This window comes from Gymnogyps californianus, chromosome 1, assembly GCF_018139145.2.
Source record: "Gymnogyps californianus isolate 813 chromosome 1, ASM1813914v2, whole genome shotgun sequence".
NCBI classification, from domain to species: Eukaryota; Metazoa; Chordata; class Aves; order Accipitriformes; family Cathartidae; genus Gymnogyps; species Gymnogyps californianus.
In genome coordinates, this window is record NC_059471.1 from 95,001,104 (window position 1) to 95,016,747 (window position 15,644).

Consider the following 15,644-nt stretch of genomic DNA (forward strand, 5'->3'; position numbering starts at 1 on the left):
GCCATGTCAGCTAGAAAATGTAGCTGTATCAGGGCCCTGAGGGCACCAACAGGGCCCCTCGGCAGCCTCCCCTGGGGCCTCCCCGCACCCCTGCCCAGGACCCCATTTCAGCCCAGCCAAGCACGGAGGCGCCCAATTCCCCGGGGCTGGGGCTGCCCCGGTGGCCCCAGCTGCTCCTGGCTGTGGTGGTGGGATGGGCCCGGGCTGCCAGGGCCGGCTCAGACACCCTGGGGAGCCCCTGATGCTCCCGGCCCCGAGGGAAAAGCTGGTCCCTGGGGTACCCTGATGAAACCCATTTCCCGTGGGGAACATCTCTGCACATCTCTGCACATTTCATTTTCATCACGCTTTACCCAACCAACGGTACACAACACCACGTGCGCCGAGTGCGAGTGTGAAAGTATCAGACACTGTCCACCACTCCTGTGTTGTATTTGGGACTTGTTATTATTTGCAGGATGAAAGTATCATTTCATCATCTACATAATGTTCTGTGACCACGACGATAAAATTACGCTTTACGTTAGAAATGACAATTGTGAAAAATAGTTGTTCTTTTCTGAGAGGGGCAAATCCTATAATTCAATGTTGTACGAAATGACATATACCCGCTCATCATTATTGCCAAAATACTATCCAAAATACATGCTGCATAAACCAAAGACTCGGGCAAGTGCAAAGTACTCTCTTCCTTACTGGCACGTACATGCAGGCTCAAATAAGTCAATGAAAAATTATGTAAACCAAGAGCACTACTCATGTGCTTAAGTGATTTACTGGACTGGGCCCCAAAATACTGAAAATGTTGCAAGATTGATCCTTGACATGATCCCTTACAACAAATGTCCAGGCAGTAGCTTGTTTGATTTTCAAGCAGCGTTTTATTTTCTTTCTAATAGAAACTTCCCTTATCTGCTACGCTGCTTACTTTGTTTTCTGAGAGTTGGTAGGTACTACGTAATGCAGCATCTAAGGGGCTGAACCGGAAGGAAAAAAATGATCTTTCACGGGTCTGTGGTAAAATTCTGCTTTCTCTCTTTTGTTATTGCTCTTTTATGCTACCCAGTTGCAAAGCTCTGTAGCATTACTCTGCATCAGCAACGTTATAAGTTTCATTTTTGTCTATGGAGCAGCATGGCATTACTCAGAGCTTAAGAACTGGGGATAAATGCATCTATTAAGATAGAGATTTTCTAAATTCTGAATTATTCCTTCACCGCAATGTTTCCTTTTTCATTTCTTTTGGGTTAGTCAATGAACAACATAACGAGCTGGTTTGCAACTGGTTTCACTTTTTGATAGGCTGACTGCGGTGCGTGAGCTGGGAAGCCTGCAGGGAAACGCTTCCATTCCCCACATTTTCGCACTGAACTAAAAACGTTGCAAAAGCATTTCTAATCACACCAACGGTTGTGTACAGAGGGGAATTAACCGGAAGGACGACTGAGGAATAAACTAGTCTGTCATAGCTCTCTGCGTGGATACTTATTTTAGAACAATTAGTGAGTTTTGTGAGCACCTACTGACTTCTGTCTTCATACCATGGATACTCTTTTAATCAGCAATTTATCTCACTCATATCCTTTTGTTTCCATAGTTGCTGCACAAAGAGAAACCGGTAACACTTATTTGCAGTAGCGGGGGGGAGGCGGAAGCATCAATCTTTTCCAAAGGCAAAGCAGCGTTGTACAAGATGAGCCACGGCAATGCCCCCAGAGAACTCTGGAAGCCCGAGCGAAGAGGGACGGGCATAGATTTTTGTTCGGGGGAACGGTAAGAATTCCCCAGTCACAAGTCTGGTGTGCAGTTTGCTTGCTCAGTAACCACCAAGTGCCATTGCCGTCCCAATATCTTCTTTTATTTGGTGCCATAAATAGCTGTCTGCTTCAGCCTATCGTGACCTTTGATTAGCATGGCTACCAGCAACTGCTGGTCTGTCAAAGCACTTCAGAATATACTTTTAAAACAGAAAGGAGGTCAAATATAAGAGAATAAAGATGAAGTCATATATTTTTTTCCCCATACAAGTGCAGAATTCCTCATATCTCATTACGCTTCTGCAAACTGTACATAAAGTAGAATCTAAAATCAGAAAAATACCACCAAAGGTCCCAGAAAGCTGAAGAGGAAACAGTTCTTAGTTTGTTCCAAACCTAAGGTTTCAATTAAATTAATCAGAGCTTCTACTCTTTCTCTTGGCTGAAGGAAGAGGGAATTCTTCACAAGAGGAAATATTTGCTACAAGTTGTACCAGTATTGTTTCCACAAGTATTGTTCATATCTTTTTTTTTTTGGTTAACTTTTATGTGAACTGACAAGTCAATTTCTTGGTGGACAATTGCCCACATTATAAAAATCCACTGATGTGTCACTGTTTGGCTCTGCCAAAAAAGACGTAGTAGTTAGAAGGAACACAGTATTTGGCCTGTCATTAATACAGGGGTCTACTTAACAATAAAAAGAAATGACCATCAATAAACACAGCAGCTTATTTTTAAGGATAAGAAGTGTCACAAAATACACAACTACAACTGTTTGAGGTGCCGTTGTGCCTCTGTGAGTCACCATAAAGAGAGAAGAGCTCGAGGGAGAATGCTGCAGCAGGCAAGGAAAGTTAAATGCATTATAGGTGCAGTAATTTTAAATGCTTTTTCCAGGAGAACAAACTGGGTAAATTGGAAATAGGAGGGAAAGCCCAAAGTAATTGATAAGGGACAAAAAAGGAAAAAGGCCACAATAACATGCCCAGAGACATGAAATCACTGAGATAAAAGGGCCGTTCTTTCTATGATTACACATATTTCTAAACCGAACACGAATAGGCTTACACTTACACAGATTTTCACCATGGTTATGGCTTGTTTTTATTGTTGGTGAAGACAACGCATGTAGAACTATTCTTTCCGTAAACAAACTGTTGCATTTGTACAGCGATGAAGCAGCTGCATCCTTTGTTTTGTTTACTGAGCGGTTAATGCAAAGATGTACTTCAGATTTCCTTCCCAAATAATAAAACCTAGAGATTAGCAAAAAAAGGACTAACTCTAACTTTGTTAAAATAGGAAATAACAGTAGATATCACCACTTGAGCTCTAGTTTTTTACAGAAAAACACCCACCCACAGCTCCTGCAATGAGCAACCGGTGTTTTAGTCTTTGTCACTGCGCGGTCCACAAGATAAACATTTTGCACAAGAGTTAAGGCTGTTAGCCTTAGCCTCTTGAGCAAATTCCAACCCATGCAACCTAAATTCCTCCTGTGTTTTCAGTTGGATACTGTATTTTTCACTTCCTGCTCTGAAATTCTTGAACGATGTTGTTAAAGCGAGACTTTGACCTTGGAATACAAACAAAACAAAACATTAAGCACCATTTCAGGTACTCTCCGCGACCAAGTTCCCCATGTCTGCCAAACTTCTGTCCTTCCACAAGGCATGCTTTCCCATTTTTTCCAGGTTGTAAATCCCGGTTTAAAGTCTCCCCCATTGCTATATAAAGCATCTACGTAGACTGGGGTTTTACTGACTTCATACTCTAAAGTAGTCATGTACATAAATGCAAACGTATCAAAGGAAGGAACAAGAGCAACAACAGATCCATCTGGCTTTTTAAAATGCTGGTGTCCCCTAACCAGGTATCTGTTCTAAGGGAGGCAGCGTTTCGGTGAGGAATGAAGTCACCTCTGCGCGCATCTATGTCAGCTCCGAGGCCCTGCCCAAAGCCCGTTGTCAGACGGCGGGCCCGAGGCCCAGAGGCGGTCGGTGCCCGGCGAAAGGCCCGGCCGTGGCTGAGCTGAGCGGCGCGAAAGCCGCAGCCACCGCACACGCACCGGACGACCCCGCCTCTCCCGCTGCTTGCCCGGGGTGTTCCTGGCCCCGGGCGGTGAGCGGGCACGCCGTACCGGCTCGCGCTGCCACGGCACGCCGTCACCGGCAGCGCCGCCCGCCTCGGGCCGCGAGCGGGCAGGCAGGGCGCCTCTGCCCCCCTCCCCCCGGCTTTGTCCGCCCGTCCTCCCGCACGGCGACCCGAGGGCGGAGCGGCGCCGCCCGCCGCCGCTGAAAGGCCACCCCCGGCACCGCCAGGCCCAAGGGGACGCGCCGCCGGAGCGGCCCCAGCTGCCGCCCCCGCCCCGACGGGGCCCAACGCGGCGGCAGCGGAGGGGAGGGGAGGGCCGGGCCCAGAAGGCAGCGGCCGCGCTGACGTCATTATCCGGGCCCTCCGCGCGGTTCGCCCGGCGGGTCACAATGGAACCCGCTCGAGCCCAACCGACGTGAAACGGCGCGCGCGCGCGCACACGCGCCCCCGCCTCCCCCCCCCCCCCCCCCGCCTATCCTCGCGCGCGCTCCCTCGCCGCACACGGAAGGGTGGGGGCAGGCGGGCCGCGGCCTGGGCCTCGCCGCTGCGGCGTGAGTGACAGTCCGGGGGGGACGCGGGCGGGGAGCGCGTCACGCCGTTCGGGTGGCGGAGCCGCCGCCGCTGCCGCGCTAGGTCGGGGCCTGCGGCGCGGGCCGGGCGCGGAAGGCTCTGCCGGCGCCGCCATCTTGCCCAGGGCCCCGCCAGACGGAGGTGCGCCGCCGCCGCCGCCGGGAGCGCGAGGAGCCGCCGCCGCGTCTCGCCTCGCCTCGCTCCCTCCCCCCTCCCCCGCCCTCCCCTCCCCCCGCACGCACGGAGCCGTCAGCGCAGAGCGCTCCAGCCGCCCGGGCCGGCCCCTCCGCTGCCACCTTCCTGCCTGCCTGCCTGCCTGCCCCCGCGCGCAGCGGCCGCTGCCGCCCAGCCGAGCCCCGGGCCCCGGCGAGAGGCGTGGGGTGCGTGTGCGCCCCCTCCCCCGCGTGCGCCCGGTCCCCGGACGGGGCGGAGCGGAGCGCGCAGGCCCCGGCCAAGCCCCAGCCGGAGCCGAAGCCCAGGGCCGCCGGGCAGGAGCTGGTGACGCAGGAAAAACGCCCCGGCGGTGCCGCCGGCGCCGGAGAGAGCGGAGCGGCCAGGGCCGGGATCTGAAGCGCGGGCAGCGGCGGCAGCTTCGCCCTCCCTCTTCCCGTCGCAGTACACGGCGCCCGCCCGGGGGGTGACCGGGGAAGCGGAGCCGCCCCCTCAGTCAGCCGGCTGCACGCCCGGGATCGCGGGGCCTGGCATGAGACTCTGCCCTGCTGGCTGCCTGGGATGAGGCAGTCCCCGGCCGCGCTCCTTCGGCAGCACCCAGGAGGGCACCGGGCCGTCGCAGCAGCAGCCGCGGGACAAGGGGAAGCCGTGCGGGGGTGAGTGGCGGAGCGCTGTGCCCGGGCGGGGCCGGGGGCCGAGGCCGGGGCCGGGACGCGGCGAGGCGAAGCGAAGCGGCTGCGCGGGGGCAGCTGTTTGTGCTGCGGCCGGCCGCCGCCGTGCGGAGCGGAGGGAGGCGCTCCCCGGGGATGGGGCTCCCCGGGTCGGGGTGCGGGGCGGCGGGGAGGAGGGGGCGAGCCGGGCCCCGCGGGGCGGGGAGCGGGGGTGGTGGGGGGTGGGGATAACGAGCGGCGGGTGGCGGCAGCGCCTCCTTCGCAGCCCCCGGCGTGTGGCCCTGCATCGCTGGTGTTTTGGAGGGCAAGGGAAAATGGCTGACGGCTCCTCATCCTCTCCCCGGCTGCCGGGGGCTGGAAGTGCTCCGCGCCCCTCGGGGGGCTCTGCCAGCCGCCGGGCGGCCCCTCCCGCCGTTCCCGCCCCCCCCGGTGCCGCCGGGCGAGGAGGGCCTGGTGGCTCCCCGCAGCGCTGCACCCAGCTTTGCCTCCCCTGGTTCTCGCTTCCCTTCGCACCGAACGCCATTACTGAGGTGGAGTGATTGGAGCCGTGTAGGCCCGGGCGACGCCTGGAAATAAGGCCCTGCCGAGGCGCTTTCCCTACAGTCTCAATGAAAACCACCAGCACCAGCTCGTTCACGCCCGCTGTAAACATTATTAACGCGTGGGCCACTCCTCTAGTCTCGGCTTCCAGCAACCCTGTTTCGATGCACAAAAAAACGTTTGTGGCTTTTCGCATCTTCTTCCTCTGGTTCATCCTGCCGCTTCTCCTCGAAGTTATGTCTTAGGGCTTGTCTGTTGCGGTTTATTTTAGGCAATATAGCCCTCTCCCCTTGGCCAAAGTGTGTGGCAGGGGTAGTTGCATGCAGTTTGGCCACGGTTATTCTCTGGTATTGTCCTCAAGAAAACACAGGATTTCACTAGTTGGATGGGTTGTTGGGGTTTTTTTTGTGTGTTGCTAATCACTCTTTTAAGGTGTGCTGTCCCACTTTGTGTGGCATTGTTTGTATACACAGAGAATAGCCTTTGAAAATTATTTATTTTGTTCTTAAGTGATTTTGTTCTCATAGAAGCATCCAAAAATGTTGAGGTGGTTTTTAAGATGCCATATTTCATTTTCAGGTTGCTCCCTCAGAAGTCCAGTTAAGTATTTTGAAGAGGTACAATAACATGCAACACACAACTGTAGAGGAAAACAATTCTTTCAGAAAAGAATTGTTCTAATTAAATGCTCAAAGGTTGCCCAGGCTGACTGTAGACATGTTGTGTCTGTCTCAGCTGTCTTCATGTTGTCTGTACAATTTGATTTATATTCACAGTTCTGCAGTTGTATTCATATCACTGGACGTTTCTGTCAGCCCAAAGACCCTCTGAAGTCACAGGCTCAAAGCTAGCACAAGGCCCACTTTTGCTGACCTAGTTGCAGAACTGGGGCCTGTATTTTTAAAAAGTTGTTGAATTTAGATATTAATATGCAGTGTTAAGTATACTAGTGGCAACACTTGTTATGACAGACGGACTAGGTAACCTGTGTTTTTCAGCAGGCTTCTCAAATGCCTGACAAATGGATATTAAAGTTGTTATGTTTAGGAAGGGACTATTGATGGGTGTTTGGAGGATTGACCTTTATTGATTATGGAATTGAAATGGTGTCTATAGCAAGAAGGATTTAGAGGTGACTGAAATCTGTAGGCAGCTAACTTTATTCTTGATATTTTAAGGTTTTACTTTGAGAAATTGGCAGAACTTCCCACCAAGTTTGTGATCAAGTAACGTGTTTATTTCAGCAAAACCTAAGTCATACATGAGGGTGTTGGGGGGTTTTTTTGATTGCTTGGGTTTTGTTGTGGTTTTTTAATTTTTATTTTTAAATAATGCTTTTGATTCTTTGAGTGGAAGTAATGTTTATTCTTTGAACCAACAAAGTACAGTAGTTAATATCAAGAATTTTGGGCAGGCATATAAAATACATGTATTGATTATTCTGTTGCAATACCCTGGACAATGGTGATACTTAATGATAGCTTTGCAAAAAACATAAATGTAATCATAAAGCTGCAGTGGAAGAAACTCAAGTATCAGCTTGGTTTTTTGGGGGGAGAGGGCGGGGGGGGAATCTAGCTAAAAATAAATGTAAGATTGTATCATAGTAACTTTTTTCTCTCTTTGCAATATCTTTCGTACTTTTCTTTTGTGTAGGTTTTCTTAATGGTATTTCTTTTGGGTAGCTTCTGTCTTAATCTTTCCAGCCTGCTGCTTCATGTCTTGCAGAATTTGCCCTTGTGATACTTCTGCCCATTGAATTGACAGGAAGACTACATCTGGAGGTGGTAATCAATAAGGATAGTGCTAGCAAAACTGTTTACTCTTTCTGTATCTGTGGAACACTGTGACTCTTACATAAACATTTTATTTCCCACATTGTGGTGCATTTGTACTCAGAAATAGACCAGTGCAACTACTCTCTGTTCTAAATGCACACTTTTAGCTTTATGCATTTTATTAATGTTCTGGAATTCTTACAAGCAAGACTCAGGATAAACAAAAATAGTGGATTAGTGTCTATTCAACAAAATTAAATAGACTTTTAAAAAAGTAAAAGTACCTGTAATACCTTTGTTCCAAGACATCTTACATTTAAAATTGCAATTAGTTCCAATATGAATACAACTTTGGGTAAAAATGGATAAGGTTTAAGTTATTTATTAGTTTGAACAAATTACTTTTAAATGGCTTTAAAGTTATGTTTCTGTCAGGTGTGTATTGAAAATGTATTAAGTTCCATGGGAAATATTTCTAAACCGGAGCAGGAAGGACAGAAATAAGTTCAGAACTTATTTCAGGTATTTGAATGGCAAGCACTTTTGTGTTAGGCAGTACTCTAAGTATGTATATATTCCTTCCCCCCCCTCCCCGAAATACTGTTTTATATATCCTAAGAGATCTAAAAACTGTAGGTATATTTTGAAAACATCCTGAGCAGGATAGCCTCGTTTATGAAGTAAATGAATCAAAGGCGTCCCTTACTGTTTTTCACTTAAAGCATGACTTATTTTTTTTTAAAAACAAACCAAACCCTGCAAAACCCTGAAAACTGTTACACTTACTTTAATTCTTTTTCTTGTAATCACAAACATTGTGTAATTGAACTAGTAGTCTTGCTTATCCAGCACTTGCAGAGAGCAGTGTGAAGTGGTTGTCTGAAGATGTAACAAACTTTGCTGGGTTTTCTGTTCACTTGAAAAGCTGTACATGTGAAGGGTTTCATGTCCTTTAGAAAATTGTTTCCTGGACGCTGGCATTAGTATTAATCTGAACATGTGGACATGGTTTCTCTTGTTCAGGTACCTTAAGTTTTTCTTGTAACAAGGATGTGTCTTCTGAAGCTCTGTGTAGCTGCATCCAGTTTTATTATCCATATCACCCTAGTTTAAAATCAGAGTTCAAAATTTAAAGCTGTAGGTAAGGGTATGTTTTGGGAACACAACTTGATAATGTCTATCTTTTGTTGTAGGACCTTGTGTTTGCAAAGCTAGCAATGATATGTGCTGTTGCTGTAGACTTGTCTTAGCACAATGTTTGAGGTATATAAATACACGACTTTTTTTTTTTTACGTAACTGAGCTTTGTTATGCATACTGTCTCCCTGACACAAACCTAATGAAAAAAGAATTAAAAATTAAGCTACACTGCTATACCTGCCCTTTACCATCAGTGTAGAATATTCACCACAATCTTTATTTTGTTCCATTTTTCTTAAGAGGTTCTTATTCTGCAGTATCCAGTAGTGACGAGTGTCAGTTGCTTAGCTGTCTTGTCAAGCAGTTGGTTATGTTTAGGAAGAGCCGTTTGGTGAATCTTTGTATTGCAGAATGGTAGTTAAAAGAAACAGTCTTTCCATAGCAGAGGTAAGGGATGGAAAGAAGGTCTTTCATAAGCATATGCTTGCATATAGTGAGAGTTGAATTTTTCTACCTGGGAAGTTTGAGCTACTTCAGATTCATGTGTTAGAAAAATGCAGTGACATTTTTCGTATATTAAATCTAGTTTTTGTTCTTTTATTAACATAGGAACATCTTAAAGTTCTCACACAATTATAATAAATTACAGTTTTGTAATGAGTTGAGATTCTTTTTAAAACAGTTATGTTGTATTGGCTGTCTCTTGTTATGCTTAAGGCTGTAGCATGACTTGAGAATATGGTTAACAGAGGTTCCCCCTGCACTTCATGACAGAACCATGTTTTGACTTAGATCTTCTTGTTTAGAGTCTTGAATAGATAGACAGTGGCAGAAAGCCGTTCTGTCATGACTTTGCACCCTCAAAATGTCAGCTACTGCATTTCTGAGACATTAGTGTCCACTTGAGCCCCTTGGTGCTTTGAGCACTTTCTGTAGATATGGTTTGGTAAAATAATTTAAAATACTGAGTGTTGGTAAGGTTACAGGAGAGCTGTTAATAACTTTCCCCACAATAGAGGAGAGGAGGAAAGTAAGTAAGGTCTTAAAGTAGCCAGTTGTGACTTAGTGTAAAATCTTTCTGCTTCTTTTTTTTTCTTAAGGGAGCTTAACAGCACAGCCAGTTCCTTTTGAATTTTCTGTTGTGAATTTTCTGATATTTGCTTCATTTTATAAGAAGCCATTACTCTTTTTATTTGAGAGTTGAATTCAATCTGCTTGATATCAGAGCTTTTTGGCCACCAGCTGTTGATGTGTGTTCAAATAAAAAGTAAAATGCTGGGAATAAAACCCATTTGGATACATGTATGTTCACAGGCTTCCTTTCTAAAGGAAACATTACCAATGTATGATTTTCTTAAAGAATTAGTTAGTATTAACTGTGAGAATGATGACTTGCTTTTAGTTAACTTCTTTGTGTTAGTACACCTTCAAAAGAGATCCGTGGGATGTAGAGTTAAAATCTAAGTCATGTTTTGAATGCTAGTATTTTCAGCTTTTTTCATGAAGTTAAAATGAAGACTGCTTTAGAAGTAATGGATAGCTATCGGGAATGTTACCGTGGGAAACTTTTATTTGTAGCGTCCTTGATCTGTTTACAAAAACAGTATGTAACCCTGTTTTGTGATTTAGTTTTCTTCACACATGTAACTGCCAACAGAAAAATGTGATTTTCTTGCATATAGATCTTTGCATGGACATCTTAGGAAATCATACTGTTTGGTAGTTAGCGTTTTGCCATGAATTCACTCATAAGAGGGGAATTCCACATTGCATCATTCCTTAAAGATGTACATTTGTGAATGGAGAACTCTCACAGAAGAAACCTTTTTTCCAGTTTTTTTTTTTAAGCTGAAATTCAAGAATATGTTGAAGGCAAGTCACAAACATGCGACTCCTTAATGTTTGCTCATGTCCTCTTCTCCTCTCTGCTGTAAACTGTAAAAGACTTCCCTAGTATTTTTTTTTCTTTTAACAGAAGTGTTGTTCAAATGAGTGCTTCAAAATAATGAAAAGTACATGGAGGGAATTTCAGGGCTAACTTTTCATTAAGCTTTCATGTAAAATACCCAAAACTCGAGTAATAGAAAATTGTCCCTAGAAGAGCCTTTGTTTAAGACAAGTAACACACTTTTGTAACAGCTGAATGGCAACATGGAATGACACAAAAATGTACGTTACAAATTCCATAGGCCTAAATCCTTAAGTCACTTAATTGCCGCTTAACCTTTTCTCTAGCTTCAGCAGGACTAGGTGTGGGAAGAGGAAAAGGTAGTGTTTTCTGTTAGGGTGGTCTTAGCTATAATGCTCTGAAATGGTGAAGAAGAAAAAAAGGAGATTGTTTAGAAATGTGTTCAGTAAAGAAAAAACAGTAGTGATGTGCGGGGTAGGATCCCTCTGTTACCAGACAGGCTTTTTTGGTTGGAGGGGAGTGTCCTTGCTAGCACTGTGGTGTGAGATAGTGGTGACAGGCCTGTATTGGCTGTGGGTGGAACTTCAGTTTTCTTCTCCTGAAATGAAAATTGACAGTGAGGGGAAGAAAAGTCTCTTACTTTTCTAATATAAGATGGGAATGAGCATTGTTGTTAAAATATACTGGCATCTCAGTAAATGAGCCTTGCATCTTTTGGTGTTTAATTTTTCTGCTGTCTTAGCAATGAAGTACTTCAGTGTGTTTTTGAATAAGTTTCAACAGAACAAGTCCATGAATTTGAAAGTTAAATAAGAAAGGTGGATCTGCGTAGCTTAATTTTTAGGTGAATAGGTTGGTGAAAACCCAAAATTTTGATAAACTAAAAGCTTAAACTATAGTTTAAACTATATATTAGACTTTGTATATTTCCGATTTAGAAATAAAATGTTAATTGGTGATTTCTGACGTTTCCTTTTAATGCATTTTCCTGCATCCTTTAGCTGTGAGGATTTCCTTTTTTTTTTTTTTTAAATTGTGACATAAATTCTCTGGAGCTTGAAGGTGAAAACTCCAGTGACTTGTTCTACAGTTTCAGGCTCCAGTTTTACACAGCCCTCCATATGCCTTGACTTGTCTTTCAGACAGTGCTTTATTAATCACAGTGGGACCTTAAAATCCCAGATGCTTTTCCTGACTGCTTATAATTGTGTGTGTGTATACACACACACGTGCACATGCACACACATGCAATAGGACATTTTTTTAAGATGATGTACTGACTTTTTTCCCTAGATGAGGTAGTAATGTCAGATTTCTTAAGTGCTTTATAGCTCTCTTGCTGTGTCAGAGTTTCTTCATGATAGTTCTGGTAATTAGACAGCAAGATAATCTCCAGATTGCCTGAAAATTCTTACTGTTCTTATTCTTGTAGCAGTTTAGCCAGATTGCTGTGGTTGACAGTTTGTAACGTGTCTAGTGAAGATGTAACTTGAAACATGAATTCCCCTTATGGCATTTAAGAAGCCATTAATTCCTTTCCCTTTCCTTCCATATTTGAGGATTGGGAAAATAGAATTTTTTTCATAAAATGAAAAGCTTTGAAGTGAAATGAAAAGCTTCATTTTCATCAGTGGCAATGGATGCAGCAAGGTTAGCATAGTGGTAGTGAAACCCTGCTGTAAGCTAATGGGTCTTCAGCCATGGAAAAAACCCCCATGTGATCAGTATCAGCCTCTAGTTAGCAGTGTATGACTGAAGTTTTTCACTTATCTGCACCATCCTAAGATTTTTGGTCAGATGAAGGAGGGTTTGGTAATGCATCCTGTCATGAATTTTCTTTTCTTCATATCACTTTCCTGATAATGGAACGAATATTTAGAACCAGTAGCAACTCTGGATATAGTGCCTGGCGGCAGCTGGATGAGGGTAGTGAATGACCAATATGGTGTTAGTTTAGTTTTGTTGTTGGCAAGTAGCAGCCAAAATGAGAATTTGATTTGGAGATTCAAATGCACTGTGTTGATTGATCCTTAGTTGGTACTTCAGAAGATCATCTTTTTCTGAAATTTAAATTGTTTTCGCTACTTCATGTGCTGCTTGTTTATCTGCTTTATATTTACTTAGGTGTGAGTATCACACAGGAAGATTGAGGTGTTGTAGAAGCTGTATACATTATCTAGACCAGCAGCAAGTAACTAACAGTTGAGAGCAGAGAATGAAAATCTCTCCTGTGAGAGCTGCTTCACGCTTTTAAGTATGTGCTTACACTATACTACACCTAAAATACAGTTTGAGGGGTTTTCAGTGTTGATGTGGTTCTTTGTGGGTCTGAAAATATGATAAATAGTAGTTCATGCTTACGATGAAGACTAACCCTTTAGTTCTACTTTTGATTATTCTAACAGCAAAATTTTGCTTTAAATGTGAGTTTATCATTGTATGTCATTCCGTATCTCTTTAACATAATCGGCTTCTCTAGTGTGTTTGACGAATTTAAGTTATTTTCTCAGAACATCTGTGCCAGAAATGGGGGGGGGGGGGGGAAGAAGCCTTAACAACCATGTTGATGTTTAAACAGCTCAGCTGCAATGGTTTTTCCATCTATAGGAATTATGAAGACATTATTTTTGGGGTACATTTTTGTAGACTGGTACAGTAGGTATAAAAAACTTTTCTTTGCTTCTTTCACAAGCTCTGGAAATGTTTGTTTTCTCTTAAGATACTTTCTCATGATTTTTAAGATGTTTTAATAAGAAATGAGGATTTTTTTGTTTAAATTTCTGTAGTTTGCTCCTACTTGCCTGCATGGTCTGGTTTTATTAGCCTGCTTTAAAGAAATGCTGTGGTGAGATTTTATTGATCTGATAAAATTAGTGTCTGCATTTACCTTTTTTCTTTTCTTTCCTGAATATCTTCTGTTTAATTAATTCTGTGTTTTCTCCTGCCGTTTTTCCTTGAAAATGTTACTTATGAATTCAGAGTGCCCAACTGTTTTAGTGGTTATCTTCTTTTGGACTTTTTTTCTTTTTTGTTCTCTCTCATACTTCTGGTTAGCTAATGCTTCTGGGTAAGTAATGTTTTGTTTCACCAAAATTGGTTAGGTTAGGTGTATACTTCAGAGAGACTTTCTTGCTGGGAAGAAAGTGTCATCTTTACAGACAACTTGTCACAGGGTGCGTATAATCAGTTGGTTTTTTTCTTTGCTTTGCTGTATTTGTAAATATGAGGTTGATGTTACCTTATTTTTGCTCAGATGCTTGATAAATGCAAGTGAAAAGTTTGATATCCCCCCCCCCCCCCCCCCCCCCCCCCCCCCGCCCCAGGTTAAAACATAAATTGAATTTGGATAGGAGTATTACTTTTTTTGCCAGCTGTAGTAAGTATTATTTCATCAGGACTTGGGGGTTGTAGTCTTTCAGAGTTGGTTCCTCAGCAGAAATAAAAGCTTGATTTTCAAAATGCTTCCATTATTCCTTTTTCAGTTGAATTATCAGATGGCTCCGTGAAGTTACTTAAAAATTGTGTGCGGTGAAAAACAAATGATGCAAAGAGCCTTGGAAAAAATGCACAAGTCATGATCTATTTAAGCATTTTATCATTTAAGGAGGATATTTTCACTTGAGCCATGGGTAATTTAAGAAGATTCCTCTAAGTTTACATAAAAGTGGAAAATGGGGAAATACGAGAATGAAACTTGTCATTAAACCAGTAGGGTTTCCCCCCCCCCACTTAATTATGAACTATTCTTCCCATTGGATCCTTGACTCATTCAGTCTGGAAGATGGATTGAATTGGATTGTCATTCAGTATTTTATCTTTGGAATTAATTCTGTAAATGCATGTGTTACATCAGTCTAAATCCCATACTGAGTAGAATTATCACGCTGTTAATAAACTTGATAGGTGCTTTTCACTCTCAGCCTGTACATTTCCCAAACATTAACATATTATTTTTCACATCACTCTGTCAATTAAAAGGCTTGTGTTGTCTTTTGTTTTATTGATGAAGAATTGAGGTACAGAGACTGTAAACTTCAAAAGTACCTCCTGTTGTAACTTTTCAAGGGATTTTTGTTAGATGTTCAGGTGTTACAGACACAGCTTATGTTGGCTTAAGTTGCTGTTGTACTCCCTCGCTCTTCCTCAGTTTTGCCTTTATCTCGGTACCCAGAAAAATGAGAGGAGGATGAAGAGGTTAATCTGTGATTTCTCTAGCAACATATATGAGCAAGACACAGACAGAATTAACTTCTCGGGGTTCTATATAGCTGCCTTATAACCCAGAGATTTCCGTTTGACTTCTGCAGTTCTGCTTCTTTTCCTGTAAAACATCATTTAAGTTCTGCAACAAATAAGGTATGGACAATTTTTTTTCCTGGTGCCTCAGTTGATTACTGTTTACCCAGGAGACTTAGTTTGATGGAAACGAACTTCAGTTTGATGGAAATGAAATTACAGTGGAAACCAGATTACTCTGAAAATCCCAAATTATGTAGGAGAAAAATGACAAATTGAGCCTTTGACAAATTTAGAGAGCGTGTTCTGTCTGTGTCTCTCACACAGGCACAAAATTTTGTTATATGAAAATTTCTTTTGCTAAAAAGTAGTAAGACATTGACTGTCACAGTGGATACAGCTGTTGTACTCACTCATACTGTCGTCTCTAATTCCAGGTTTTTGACCTAAATTTCCAGATAATATTTGAATTGTGCAGTCTTGTTTACAGTTTCATAACTCTGGCCTTTTTTTTTTTGTCAGCAGAAGTAAAATTTTTGCCAGCTTCTGCGTTTACATCATCTGCATTACCTGCTGTAGCTTTGTCACTGATTTATGTACTTGTGGTCAGATTATTCAAAGTGTTACTGCTAAATTAATTTTCCTGACTCACTGTGATCTGTTAAGTATTCCACTGGCTTTATCATAATTTCCAGGGCAAAGGCAGTTTTTTGCCTTCACCTTCTCAGACTTCTCACACTTAGCCTTATTTGCTCCAGCTACTTAATATTTCTTT

General features: G+C 43.7%; 1 protein-coding gene across 3 annotated transcripts in view; it reads left to right on the plus strand.

Moving 5' to 3' along the window:
• Positions 1-4,964: 4,964 nt before the first annotated feature.
• The window catches only part of USP9X (ubiquitin specific peptidase 9 X-linked), a 106,047-nt gene continuing 95,367 nt past the window's right edge, over positions 4,965-15,644 (plus strand). For all 3 annotated transcript variants that reach the window (XM_050915206.1, XM_050915205.1, XM_050915208.1), the window contains exon 1: positions 4,965-5,251. The gene's annotated coding sequence lies outside the window, so the exon portion shown is untranslated. The remainder of the gene's footprint in view (positions 5,252-15,644) is intronic.